This window comes from Bidens hawaiensis, unplaced genomic scaffold (genome assembly GCF_021521415.1).
Source record: "Bidens hawaiensis isolate Kalapana, Puna unplaced genomic scaffold, B.hawaiensis_p1.1 tig00027094_1, whole genome shotgun sequence".
Classification (NCBI taxonomy): domain Eukaryota; kingdom Viridiplantae; phylum Streptophyta; class Magnoliopsida; order Asterales; family Asteraceae; genus Bidens; species Bidens hawaiensis.
In genome coordinates, this window is record NW_027494372.1 from 127,567 (window position 1) to 141,740 (window position 14,174).

Here is a 14,174-nt window from a genome sequence, read left to right on the forward strand (position 1 = left end):
GAGAAGTTTTAATCTGACAATGCCCACTACCGCATCAATGATCTGACTGCAATCCCTCTTTTGATTTTTGAATAACACACTAGTTGTTGCTTGAAGGACACAATAAAGAAACACACACACACACAGATTCACTCGAAAGATTTCCATAAATAGTAAGTCTTTTTGGGTAAAGGGGTTCACCCGGTTAAATGCATTCACACATCCAAAAAATACAAGTAATATGGCAGAGTGCCATATTAGTTCTCAAGTATGACATGCCATACAAGAGTAGACAAACCAAAACCACCAAAACTGGTAAACACAGCTAAAGCTTACACAAGAACCAAGGAAAAAAAAACAAATCAACCATTATCATCAATTTGATGGGAAACTCCCCGCGGAAAATGCCAATCCTCGAGAACCCGATTAATCCGTTCCGGATTCTTGAACTTAAGAGTCATAAGCTTTAGGCGAGTACCCCTAATAATTTCTTCTGCAACAGTCGTAGGAGTCTTCAAGGAGTTCCTGAAAAGCCGGTTATTTCGCTCCTTCCAAATAACGTACACCGACGCCCCAAATAACAGCCGATTAACAACATTCTCAATAGAGTTGGACATTCCAAATTGAGACACATATTGGAGAATATTCGCCCAACCATTTCTGCACCCCTGAAACTTCCCCTTCATTTTTACAATACTCCAAACCTCAGAAGAGAACTTACAGTCAAAGAAGAGATGATTACGAGAATCCGGCTCTCCATTACAAAGAAGGCAGCAATACAAGTTATGATTTGGATACCCACCAATCTTCCACCCCATAATACGATTCTGCGTGCTCAACCTGTCATGAATCACAGTCCACAACATAAAGGAGTGTTTTGGAACACATTGAGAGAACCAAACAACATGCACCCAAGACACCTTATCCGCCGGTCTCCGAAGAAGATGCCATATACCTGAAGTCGAGAAATTTATTGAAGTCCCATTCTCATCCAAAACCACTATCTTGTCCCTCATATCCGGACAAAGACTTACATCTTTTAAGTTCGAAAGAATTGGGTATCTCAACATCCAATCAGGCGGCCAACCCCAGTTATTATGATGAACAACATCACTGACACATGTCACTAAAGACAATCCAGCCCGATGAATTGCTCTAGGGTTGATATAATCAATTAAAGGACAAAGAACATCCCATTTATCGTACCAAACTGAAGTAGCTCTCCCATTACCAATTTCATGCCATATAAACTGTCTAATACGGGGACGAAACTGAAGAATTTTCCTCCACCCCCAAGTACACGAGTTAGGAATCTGCAAGCTCCAAAAATTTCGCCCCTTCATTTTATACTCATGAACCCATTTAACCCACAACGAATTACGAACATTGATTAAACTCCAAATATGATAAACCAGAAGAGAGTTATTGACATCCCGGATACGCCGGATACCCAAACCACCTTCACATTTCGGCCGACACACAATATCCCAAGAGACTTTATGCTTTCCCTTATTGTGACCATAGTCCCAAAGGAAATTTTTAATTCGTTTCTCAAGATCAGCAATAAGTCTAGAAGGGAGTGAAAACACAGCAGACCAATAAATATATAAGGACGACAGAACAGACCTGACCAGCTGCAGTTTACCCGCAAAGGACAAAGTTTTATTCTTCCAATCTCCAATCCGACTATCCATACAATCCAGCAACCTCTTACAATCCCGGTAATTTAACCTCGTGGAAATAAGTGGTACTCCCAAGTATTTAACCGGGAGCCTTCCCTCAACGAAGGGCATAATACTCAAAATACCACTTTTAACGCGGTCCGGGACATTACAAAAAAACGCGGTACTTTTCGGAACACTCGGAGTAAGCCCGGACATATCTTTGAAATCATTCAGAGCCCCCATAATAGTTTTAGCAGAATTCACATCACCTCGAGCAAACAGGAACAAATCATCCGCAAAGCAAATATTGATAATATTTAATTTTTCACAATAGCGATGAAAACGGAACGAGCGTTCAAAACGAACCTTTCGATGCAAAATTAACGTGAGAGCTTGCATAACCAGTGTGAAAATATAAGGGGACATCGGATCTCCCTGTCTCAGACCTCTTTTACCACTAAAGAACCCGTGTAAGTTCCCATTAACGGATATCGAAAAGGAAGAAGTGGTTATGCACTCCATTATCCAATGAATCATCTTATCGTGGAAACCATACCCAAAAAGAATATCACGAATGAAGTCCCAACTGACCGTATCGTAAGCTTTCTGGATATCAACTTTAAAAGCACATCTAGCCGGACCATTATTAGTGTGATAATTATGCATTAATTCTTGGGTCAAAAGGATGTTATCAGAAATCCTACGCCCAGGCACAAACGCAGACTGATTTATATCAATTAACGACTCCAAACCCTTCATCATACGAACCGATATAATCTTGGTAATGCATTTATATAAAGTGTTGCAGCACGAGATGGGGCGAAAATCATTAGGAGTCACAATGTTGGTCACTTTGGGAATAAGGGCAATAATAGTGTGGTTTACCTGTTTAAGGAGACTTCCTTTTCTGAAAAATTCATGAACCGCCAAACAAACATCTTTCCCAACAATATCCCAAGAACTTTTGAAGAAGGCCGAGGAAAACCCATCAGGACCCGGCGCTTTGGAATTCCCAATAGAGAAAAACGCATCCTTGATTTCCAAATCGGATATAGGTCTAACCATAAGCTCCGCCTGAGAGGCCGTGAGCTTAGTAGTAAAAATCTGATTATCCGGTTTTCTCAAAGGTTGCAAATCTGAACCAAAAATGTTCCTAAAATGATTAACAAACACCGAAGGAACATCCAACCCCTCAAATAAACGACCCTGAGCATCACTTATAATATCAATACGACCCTTATGGTTTCGCATTTTCAAGGAATTGTGAAAGTACGCAGTGTTAGAGTCACCAAGCTTTAACCAGTCAACTTTAGCCTTCTGTTTAAGGAATTCTTCCTCATCTTTAGCCGCCTCATGATAAGCCTTGAGATAACTACTCTGCTCCCGAATCATCTCCAAATTAGTAGGGTCAATGTCTAGACGGGTTTGACAAGCATCCAGAAGGGTTCTCATATCATTAACTTTCTTGTGGAGATTGCCTTGCCGGTGCAGCAAAGAACGGATAGGATGTTTTAAGTTTTGGAGTTTCTTTACCACGCGAAACATGTGATAACCATTCACCTCAATATTCCAGCCGTTAGCAATAATATCATTATAACCCGGTTTTCCAATCAAGAAATTAGGGAATTTAAACGGTTTAGGCTTACTTTTAATAAGAGAAGGGAATTTCAATAGACATGGAGAGTGGTCTGAGATCCGATATGGAAGGAACACCGCCGAAGAATCATTAAAAATCTCCATGAACTTAGAGTTTCCCATCACCCTATCAAGCTTTTTGAAAAGACCCATACCCGTTTTCGGTTTATTGCTCCAAGTGAATTGGAGTCCGACCCCATTAATATCCTCAACTTCAATGTTCTTAACACAATCACGAAAATCAAGCATCCCAGTGGAAATTTTGGAAGAACCATGCAAGCTGTCTTCCAAATTAAGAGCACAATTAAAATCTCCAAGTAAAGCCCAAGGTTTACCACGAGTGAATTGTTTATGAACAGCAAGATTATGCCATAACTCCCTTCTTTTCAAATAACAATTCTCAGCATACACGAAAGAACCATACATCACCTTGCTATCAAGCTTAAACTTTAACTGAACGTGAAGAACCTGGTTCGAATAATCAATAACCATAAGATCAACTAAATCCGTATTCCACCCCACAATAATCCGAGTACCTTTATCACAAACACTACCATTGCTGGTCCAATCCCAATTTTTACAAATCTTCTTACAAACATCAAAAACCGCATTTAATTTGACGTGAGACTCAAGAATAGCACACACCTGAATATTATTCTCTTGGATTACCTTACGAACCTCTTTTTGTTTAAGAGGGCGGTTCAACCCTCTTATATTCCAAGTGGCGATGGTACCCATTAAACACCCAATTCACCGGGTGTGCTTGCACCCTCAGAACCAATATCCGCTGTCATAGCTTTAGCCACATCCGTAAACAGCTCCTCCACATCATCATCATCTGCATCACTTTCCGCTTCATCCGCCAAATTACCAAACCGGTTACTTGTTTGGACAGCATGCTTTTCCTTTAACTGGACCCCCACCGCCATAGGAGTTGTAGGTTTACCCACAGGATGATTCTTAACTTGTCCTTGAGCGGGTGGTTTATTTATAGGTTGTGACACAGCAGGTTTAACGACCGGTCGATAGACAAGATTATGTTTTTTGACTTGCGTAATAACTTTTTTCTTTCCCTTCACCCTCTGGAAACCATCATCATTAGTGACTTTCGTTGGTTCTTCATTTAACTTTTTATCATGAACTTGTTTCGGGCATTGAGTGTTCGAATGACCAAACACCTCACATAGAGAACATCTGGGGGGCTCCCAATCATATTCAATCTTAATCTCCGAGATCTTATTTGTCTCCCCCCACGTATCCGGAACAGCAACAACAAGCTTCCTTTTAATATCCTGATTTGCCTGAAGCTCAACCTGGACTCTAGCAAAGCTACTTCTTCCCCACGATTCCTTACACATATTGGCAGTATAAGAATCCATACTTATCGGATCCCCAATTCTTGAAGCGAGCAGACTTAGACCCTCCTCAGTAAAAGCACCCAGGGGAATGTTTTGTAATTTGACCCAAACCGGAATAGACCGTACATCCTCCTTCTCCAAATCTGCCTCCATAGTCCAAATATGAAGAATAATTGGGACATTCCTAATCATCCAAGGACCATCTTCAATCAGCTTCATCATCCCAGCTTCCGTATGAAACTTGAAAAAGAAAAACCCTTTCGCATTCATCATAAGTCTCGTAAGCCCATATTTGTTCCAATTTTTCTTAGCAAAATCCTCAACAACCGGAAAAGGAAGCCTGTTACCCAAAAAATAGCCAAACAAAGTATTATTAAACCTTTCGTTAACTTTCTTGACAGATTCAACCGGGATAACCACATCAACTCCTTCCATTGTTGACTCCACATTTACTTTTCTTAATGTTACCTTCGATGTCTTGTTTTCAAGTTGGACAACACTCACATACGAAGGCTTTGACTTTTCCATATGTTTTTCCTTCCCTACATCCCTCTGAACATTAGGCGATTCAGATCCAAACACCTTGTTGTCGTCCGAGACAAAGGCTGAAAAACCTTCATCATGTTGCCCATTTAATGAGTCTGATCCAATAGCCTTTATATCACTCGAACAACCACTATCTTTGTTCCCCATGGCTGAACACCCACCATCTTTTTTGCTAACATCATTTAGAGGAGCAATGAATGTAGTGTTTGCAGCAAACGAAACACACGCACCCGTAGCATTAGGATTTCCCGATGAACCAGTTTTCATAGCCCCCCTACGAGGGAGAACCCCATCAATGTTCGTTACCCGATTAGCTGAGAACCCTTGCATAACACGTTCAACAAAATCGTTTCCTCCCTTCTGTTCCATGCCACCCCAAGTCGGTCACAAAACAGCCAAGAAAACCCAAAAAATAAAGATCAAGATCGGCCAAACAATCAAAACCAAATCGGCCAAGATCCAAAACAAGATCAAGATCAAGATTAAGAAAATCTCAGCCAAGATCCACTCAGCCAAGAAACCCTAATCAAGATCAAGAACCAGGATCAAGAACCAAATCTGCCAAAATCTGCCAAAATCAAGATCAAGAGCTGCCAAATCTGCCCAAAATCAGCCAAAATCAAGAACCAAATCTGCCAAAATCAGGATCCAAATCTGCCAAATCTGCCAAATCTTCCAAAATCAGCCAAAATCACGAACCAAATCTGCCAAATCCGGATCCAAAGAACCAAACCAGCCAAGAACAATCACCAAGATCAAGAACAAGAACAATCAAACTCAAGATCAAGAACAATCAAGATCAAGATCAATCAGCCAAGATCAATATCCAAGGCACCAAATCGGCCAAACCAAGGAACCAATCAGCCAAGAAACTCGGCCAATGGAACAAGAGGGATCAAGATTAAGAAAACCTTAGGATCGATCAAGAACAAACAACCTTAACCTTGATTAACCACAAGATCCTTAATCAATTAATAGGATAGTATCGATCTAACTAAACTATAACAATAGCCGTGATCAATAACAAACCTACTAAGCAATCAGAACCAAGGATTGGATCAAGATCAAAGCAACAAAAGACCAAGAAAAGCCAAAACCCTATGCAGCCGATTGCATAGGGTTAATCATCAAGTCGCCTTCTAGAGAGAGAAAACCCTAGAGAGAAAAACGTTTCTCCTATATGCTTGTTTCAATCCATAAATTGATTTCTTCAACTTGCATACTTTATTAGGATTTCCATAAATAGTAAGTCGATTACAAAAAAGAAGTCATTAGGGTTCTAAGAAAGGAATGACATGATTCTAGGCAGAATATCCGTAAGAATATGTCAGCCGTCAAATCGTTGCCAATAAATTCAGTTGTCTGTCAAGCATCCGTCCTTTGAGGCGTGGCATAGATCATTCTATTTATAGGTCTGCCACCTGACAGCTGTCATACCTTTCTAGAAACCCAAATCATTAATATATATCTAGAAAATCATATTACAAAATATACTAAGTGTAAAATGGGTCATCGGGTAGGCTTTGGAGCCTTTGTCTTCTTCGAGTATACATGGTAACCTTGAAGTGTGCTTGGGAACAGTTCTCCGGGTAGACTTTACTTGGAGTATTTTTCTTAGAAAATACTCACCTAGAAGACTTCAATTTTCCTGACCATAGCAAACTTTGCTTGATATGATCCTACGAGCAAACTATTCTTCATGACTCCCTTCAACTCTTTGTTAAATAATAATTTATTAAGCAAACCAAACTATTTTCATGGATTGCTTAAAACATCATATATAAGTGTTCCATAAGTTTTTTCTGGCTTGACGGATGCTTCAATGCTCGTTTCAATGTTAACGATTGCGTTTAAACTCATAGCGTATCGTTAAACGAAACCTTTTTCGTTTAAATGGTTTTATACGTTCCGGGGCCTTAATATCCACATGATAGCAAATATAATATATATATATATATATATATATATATATATATATATATAAGAACCCTCGGTATAAATACAGGTCATAATCAGTATCGGTCGGTTACTCGTGTAATTGCTACGAATTAACCGATTTATCGTTTACCCGTTACGTAATGAATAAGGTATAGCTCGTTTTGTCACGAATGTCACATTCTACCCCCGTTAAGAAATTTCGTCCCCGAAAATTGATGTGTCAACGGTTAGGAAATAGGTGAGGGTATTTCTTTCGGAATTCGTCCTTTCGTTCCCAAGTAAATTCGGGTCCTTGTTGTGAGTTCTATTGAACTTTTACCAATGACATTTTGTCGTGTCGTAACTGTTTGGTTTCCCGTGCACAATTTCTACTGTTTATTCTACAAAATTTGGCTTTTCATTTACCTGAACATCTTCCGGTGGTAATATTGTCGTCTCGTCAGTCTGACACTTTTTCGGGTTCGACACATGAAACACATCGTGATTAGTACCCGAATTTACCTAAACATTTTCTAGTGGTACAATTAGCCAAAAACCGAACCCACATCTAAATAGGACTTGAAATTTTAGGACTTGAAATTCATCATAATTACATGAAAAAAAATTGAATTAGGGACCCCACCCTAATGGCACGAGTGGGGTAAACAACCCAAAATTGAGTGTTTTTCGCCTTAATTTTTGTAAATTCAGAAAAACGTACTATCTTATTGTAAAAATCCAAAATAATTTTATTGCTTAAACATCTTATATAAGTGTTTCATAAGTTTTTCCGGCTTGACGGATGCTACAATGCTCGTTTTAATGTTAACGATTGCGTTTAAACTCACAGGGTATCGTTAAACGAAACCTTTTTCGTTTAAATGGTTTTATTCGTATTGGGGCTTTAATATCAATATGTTGTAATATATATATAACTCATATATGACCCCTCAGTATACATACGGGTCATAATCAGTATCAGTCGGTTACTCGTTTAATCGCTATGAATTAACCGATTTATCGTTTACCCTACGTAATAAATAAGGCATAGCTCGTTTTATCACGAATGTCACATTCTCCCCCCATTAAGATATTTCTTCCCCGAAATTTTAGGTGTCAACGGTTTCTTTTTAGGAAATAGGTGAGGGTATTTTTTTCGGAATTCGTCCTTTCGTTCCCAAGTAAATTCGGGTCCTCGTTGTGAGTTCCACATAACTTTTACAAATTAGATTTTATCTTGTCGTAACTGTTTGGTTTTCCCGTACACAATTTCTACTGGTTCTTCTACAAAATTTAGCTTTTCATTTACCTGAACATCTTCCAGTGGTACTATTGTCGTCTCGTCAGTCTGACACTTTTTCAGGTTCGACACATGAAACACATCGTGAATAGTACCCGAATTTACCTGAACATCTTCTTGTGGTACAATTAGCCAAAAACCGAACCCACACCTAAATAGGACAGAAATTCATCATAATTACATGCAAAAAAATTGAATTAGGGACCCCACCCCTAATGGCACGAGTAGGGTAAACAACGCAAAAATGAGTGTTTTTCGCCTTAATTCTTGTAAATTAATTAAAATGTACTATCTTATTGTAAAAATCCAAAATATTTTCACTGATTGCTTAAAATATCTTATATAAGTGTTCCATAAGTTATTTCCGGCTTGACGGATGCTACAATACTTGTTTTGATGTTAACGATTGCGATTAAACTCATAACGTATCGTTAAACGAAACCTTTTTCGTTTAAATGGTTTTTATACGTAATGGGCCTTAATATCAATATGTTCGCTAATATATGACCCCTCAGTATACATACGGGTCATAATCAGTATCGGTCGGTTACTCTTTTAGTCGCTACGAATTAACTGTTTTATCGTTTACCCGCTACATAATGAATAAGGTATTGCTCTTTTTGTCACGAATGTCACATTCTCCCCCCGTTAATAAATTTCGTCCCCGAAATTTGATGTGTCAACGGTTTTCTTTTTAGGAAATAGTTTAAGGTATTTCTTTCGAATTCGTCATTTCATTCCTAAGTAAATTCGGGTCCTCGTTGTGAGTTCCTTTTAACTTTTACCAATGAGATTTTGTCGTGTCTTAACTGTTTGGTTTTCCCGTCCACAATTTCTACTGGTTCTTCTAGAAAATTTATCTTTTCATTTACCTGAACATCTTCAAGTTGTACTATTGCTGTCTCGTCAGCCAGACACTTTTTCAGGTTCGACACATGCAACACATTATGAATAGTGCTCAGTTCTAAGGGTAGTTTTAGTCGGTAGTATACGGGAGCAATTTTTGCAACAATCTCGAAAGGTCCAGTGTATCTCGTGACTAACTTACCGTTCTTTCCAAACCTTATAAAACCTTTCCAAGGGGACACTTTCAGAAACACCTTGTCGCCTATTTCGAAGGATAACGGTTTTCTACGAACATCAGCATAGCTCTTTTGTCGTTCACGGGCGGCTTTCAGTTTTCGTTTAATCTTATGAATCTTATCGGTTGTTTTTTGAATCAAATCAGATCTTGAAATTTGAGTATCACTCACTTTTGTCCAAAAAAGTGGCGATCTACATTTCAGCCCGTATAATGCTTCATAAGGCGCTGCTTGTATATTACTGTGGTAACTATTATTGTATGAGAACTCAATGAGTGGGAGGTGTTGATCCCAGTTTCCTTTGAAATCCAGTACACAGGACTGAAGTAAATCTTCTTAGGTTTGTGTTGTTCGTTCGGATTGACCATCTGTCTGGGGATGGTAAGCGGTACTTAGGTCTATTCGGGTTCACAGAGCCTCTTGAACTGCTTGCCAAAATTGTGAAGTAAAATGACTGTCTCGGTCTGAGATAATCTAGAGTGGTACTCCATGTCGGGATAAAATTCCGTCAATGTAAATTTGGGCCAGTTTTTCGGTAGTTTAGCTTTTACTAATCAGAATGAGGTGTGCGGATTTGGTTAATCGGTCTACAATAACCCAAATTGCATTATGTCCTCGAGAGGTTTTGGGAAGGTTGTTACGAAGTCCATGGTAATTTGTTCCTATTTCCATTGGGGGATTTCGGGTCGTTGCAACATTCCCGAAGGCTTTTGGTATTCGGCCTTAACACGAGCACAAGTCGCGCATTTGCTTACATATGTGGCTATATCCTTCTTCATACCAGGCCACCTGTAAAAATTCTTTAACGTCTTTATACATTTTATCAGTACCTGGATGAATAGAATATTTGGACTTGTGCGCTTCATCAAGAATCAATTCTCGAAGATCATGAAGAGTCGGAATCCATACTCGATTTTTGAAGTAATATATTTCATCAATTTTCTTTTCAAAGTTCTTTTCGTTCCCGTGCAATTCTTACTTTTCTAATTGATCTTCTTTTAAGGCTTTGTCTTGAGCAACGCAAATTTGTTCGATAAGGCTATTTTGGGCAATCATTCCAAGTGCCCGTACTCTTAAGGGTTTAATTCGTTCCTTTCGACTTAATGCATCAGTTACAATCATAGTCATTTAACAGTTCTACCCATCTTCTTTGCCTCATGTTCAGCTCTTTCTGATCAAATATGTGTTGTAGGCTTTTGTGGTCCGTATAAATGGTACATTTGGTGCCGTACAAGTAGTGTCTCCAGATTTTCATTGTAAAAATAATTGCTCCCAATTCCAGATCTTAAGTTGTATAGTTCTTCTCATGTACTTTTAATTTTAGGGAGGCATATGCTATTACTTTCTTCCGTTGCATCAGTATGCATCCTAAACCTTTACGAGACGCATCACAATAGACTACTAAGTCATCAATTCCATCTGGAAGACTTAATATTGGAGCTTCACATAATTTTTTTTAACATTTGGAAGGCCATTTCTTTTTCTTCTCCCCAGTCATATGTTCGATAGTTCTGAGTTAGGAGGGTTAAAGGTTGGGAAATGCGTGAAAAGTTTTCAATAAATCGTCGATAATACCCGGCTAATCCCAAAAATTGGCGAATTTCTTTTGGTGATTTAGGTGGTTGCCAATTTTTAATAGACTCAATTTTACTGAGGTCTACTTGGATTCCTTGTTGATTCACAATGTGTCCTAAAAATTGTACTTCTTGTGACCAGAATTCACATTTGGATAATTGGGCGTATAACTTTTCTTGCCTCAATAATTCCGAGATTCCGCAAATGTTGTTCGTGTTCCTCCTTACTTTTCGAATATATCAAGATGTCATTGATAAACACTGTCACGAATTTGTCAAGGGAGGGTTTGCAAACTCGTTTCATGAGATCCATAAATACTGCAGGTGAGTTGGTCAATCCAAACGGCATAACCAAAAATTCATATTGACCGTACCGAGTTCGGAAGGCTGTTTTTGGGATATCTTTCTCCTGAATTCTTACTTGATGATAACCAGATTTGAGATTGATTTTCAGAAAATATTTCGCACCCTGAAACTGGTCAAACAAGTCATCAATTCGAGGTAATGGGTATCTATTCTCGATAGTCACCTTATTTAATTCCCGGTAATCAATACACATCCGAAAATTTCCGTCTTTCTCTTTCACAAATAACACTGGTGCTCCCCATGGTGAATAACTAGGTCGTATAAGTCCCCTATCTGATAACTCTTGCAATTGGTTGGACAGTTCTTGCATTTCAAAAGGTGCAAGTTAGTAAGGTGCTTTAGCAATGGGAGCTGCTCCTGGTATCAGGTCAATACGGAATTCGACTTGTTGTGTCGGTGGTAAACCTGGCAACTCATCGAGAAACACATTTGAATACTCGTGTACCAATGGGATGTCTTATGTTCGTTTTTCATCGGGGTCCTTAGTTTTACACTCGCCAAGTCTAATGTACAACCTTGGCGCAAATGTTTTAGTGCTTTAAGTTGGGATACCGGAGGTAATATATGTGACACCCGGCAAAGTAAAAAGTATTATTATATTCCATAAACGAGATTAAGACATGTTTAGACTGGGTTATGTGTGAAATAAGATGGATAAGTTAAATATATTATTTTATTCTAAGAATAAAGGAAATATATTCAATAGAAAACACGTGCGAAGTCAGATCGAATTAAGAAATGTTGGTGAAAAGATAAAAAGAAACGAACATTTTCGGTTGAACGTGTGAATATTCAACCCGACATTCGATAAATTTCCATGGTTGAATCCATTTGAATATCGTAAAGGATTTAAAATGGAGAACGCCAGCGAAAACGTGGCTTAATTCTGAGTTATAACGAAACGGGAAACTTGCAAATTAGTATTTTTAAACACGTTCGTTAAAGCACATGTACTGATGAGCCAGTAAAAGTTACTACTATCGCCGTCTTTGAGGTTTATCATTTAGATAAAATAAATTAAATAGCCACCATAAATTTGGGAGAGTTGTTTTTGGGAAAAACAACTACAATAGTTTTATTAAGTTCGTAGTAACACGGAACTGGCACCGGGTAACGATCGTCAATTTTTTATTAGCGGAAATCATAAGCTAGCGAGACAATTTTAAGTTGAGATTGAAATTAATATTCTGACGAAATATATTTGAAAAATATAACGTCACTTAAAGTAGCGGGTTCGTTGAAGCGAGAGACTGAAACGCAATCGCAAAACGCGTTTAAAACCGCACTATATAAGTGGGACTACCCCCACTTTACATTCATTCTAACATATATTTCTGAAATCTAGATGGAGAGAGTAGAGAATTCCGGCGGTGGTGTGTGGCAGTTCGGCGGCGGCCGTTGGTGGTCCGGGTGGTGGTGCGGTGGCGGCCGAATTCCGTCTTTTACGCGGAACCGTTTTTCGACCTCCCGAACGCAATGGTAAGCTTTGATTGTCCTATTTTTGAGCTTAAGTATGTTAAAAACAAGTTTTAAAATCTGGACAGATTGTATTAGTTTTGCATGTCTGCAAAGATCGTCCGATAACTGAAATCTAACGGTCCGATCATATTAATTTTTATACTGAGGATTCATAAGTCATAGATAATCATATTGAACGGCGGAGATGAGGATTGGAGCTGATTAAGTTGGGTTTCTAAACCCGTTTTCGTGTTCAGCTCGCTGGGCGGATTATCAAAACGTGGCTCTAACAAAATGCAGATTCCCGGAGATCTGGCGTCGGATTGAGCTAAAATTTCCGGTGAACCTTCCTAACATATAGATACTTGATTCCACCAAAGTAATCGATGATCAAACGTATGAATGGTGAGTTATAAGCTTTGTAATTTACTAGTCAAATTTTAGAACGAAAATTGTTTCTTAAAATGAGTTGCATGTAGGTTTTGAGGTATCGTATGGACTATCCGAGACCGAAGAAACGTTCGTGCTGCAAAAACGAATGCGTTGGTATATCCGGATCACATTGCATGCGGGTTTTGAGCAGATTTATAGACTCGAACCATACGCGAGGAGGTATATTTTTAAGTGTTGAAAAATATAGATAACAAGATATTAAAATAAATATTGTTATTTGTTATCAAAAATAACTTGGACAAAATGTTGTTGATAACTATTTAGAAAACCGCTAGAAAATATCGAGTGATAAAAATGGTACAATTGAGCCTTGGAAGATTTCGTGCGTTTGTATATATTTATACACACGATATTTGAACTGAAATAGTTTATCCAAATGGTGACCACATATAAAATTAATATATATATATATATATATACTTTTAGAAAATGTAAACTTTTATATAAAATATGAAAACAAAGTTATTATATTAAGAATATTAATATAACAAGTTTCGGCATAAATAATAATAACGATTATATTATGTTAAGAAAGTGGTGTATAATATATTTGTCAGAATTCAAACACGCGTCTTTTAATAAAAGAATATTATATTTTAAAATAAATATATATACTTTTATTAAATAACGTCCAAGTGTAGTTTCGAAATCATATATTATTTTTATTACGATTATTTGAAACTACGGTGTTCCAATATATTCATAAGATATTTTAAAACATTCGATTCAGTTATGATTTTTCCTAAACAATAAAAGTTTTTAATTTAGTTATTAAAATTATAATAAATAAGACACATGAGGATAAATTAATTAAGTTATAATAGAATTCCATTTGTATCTAT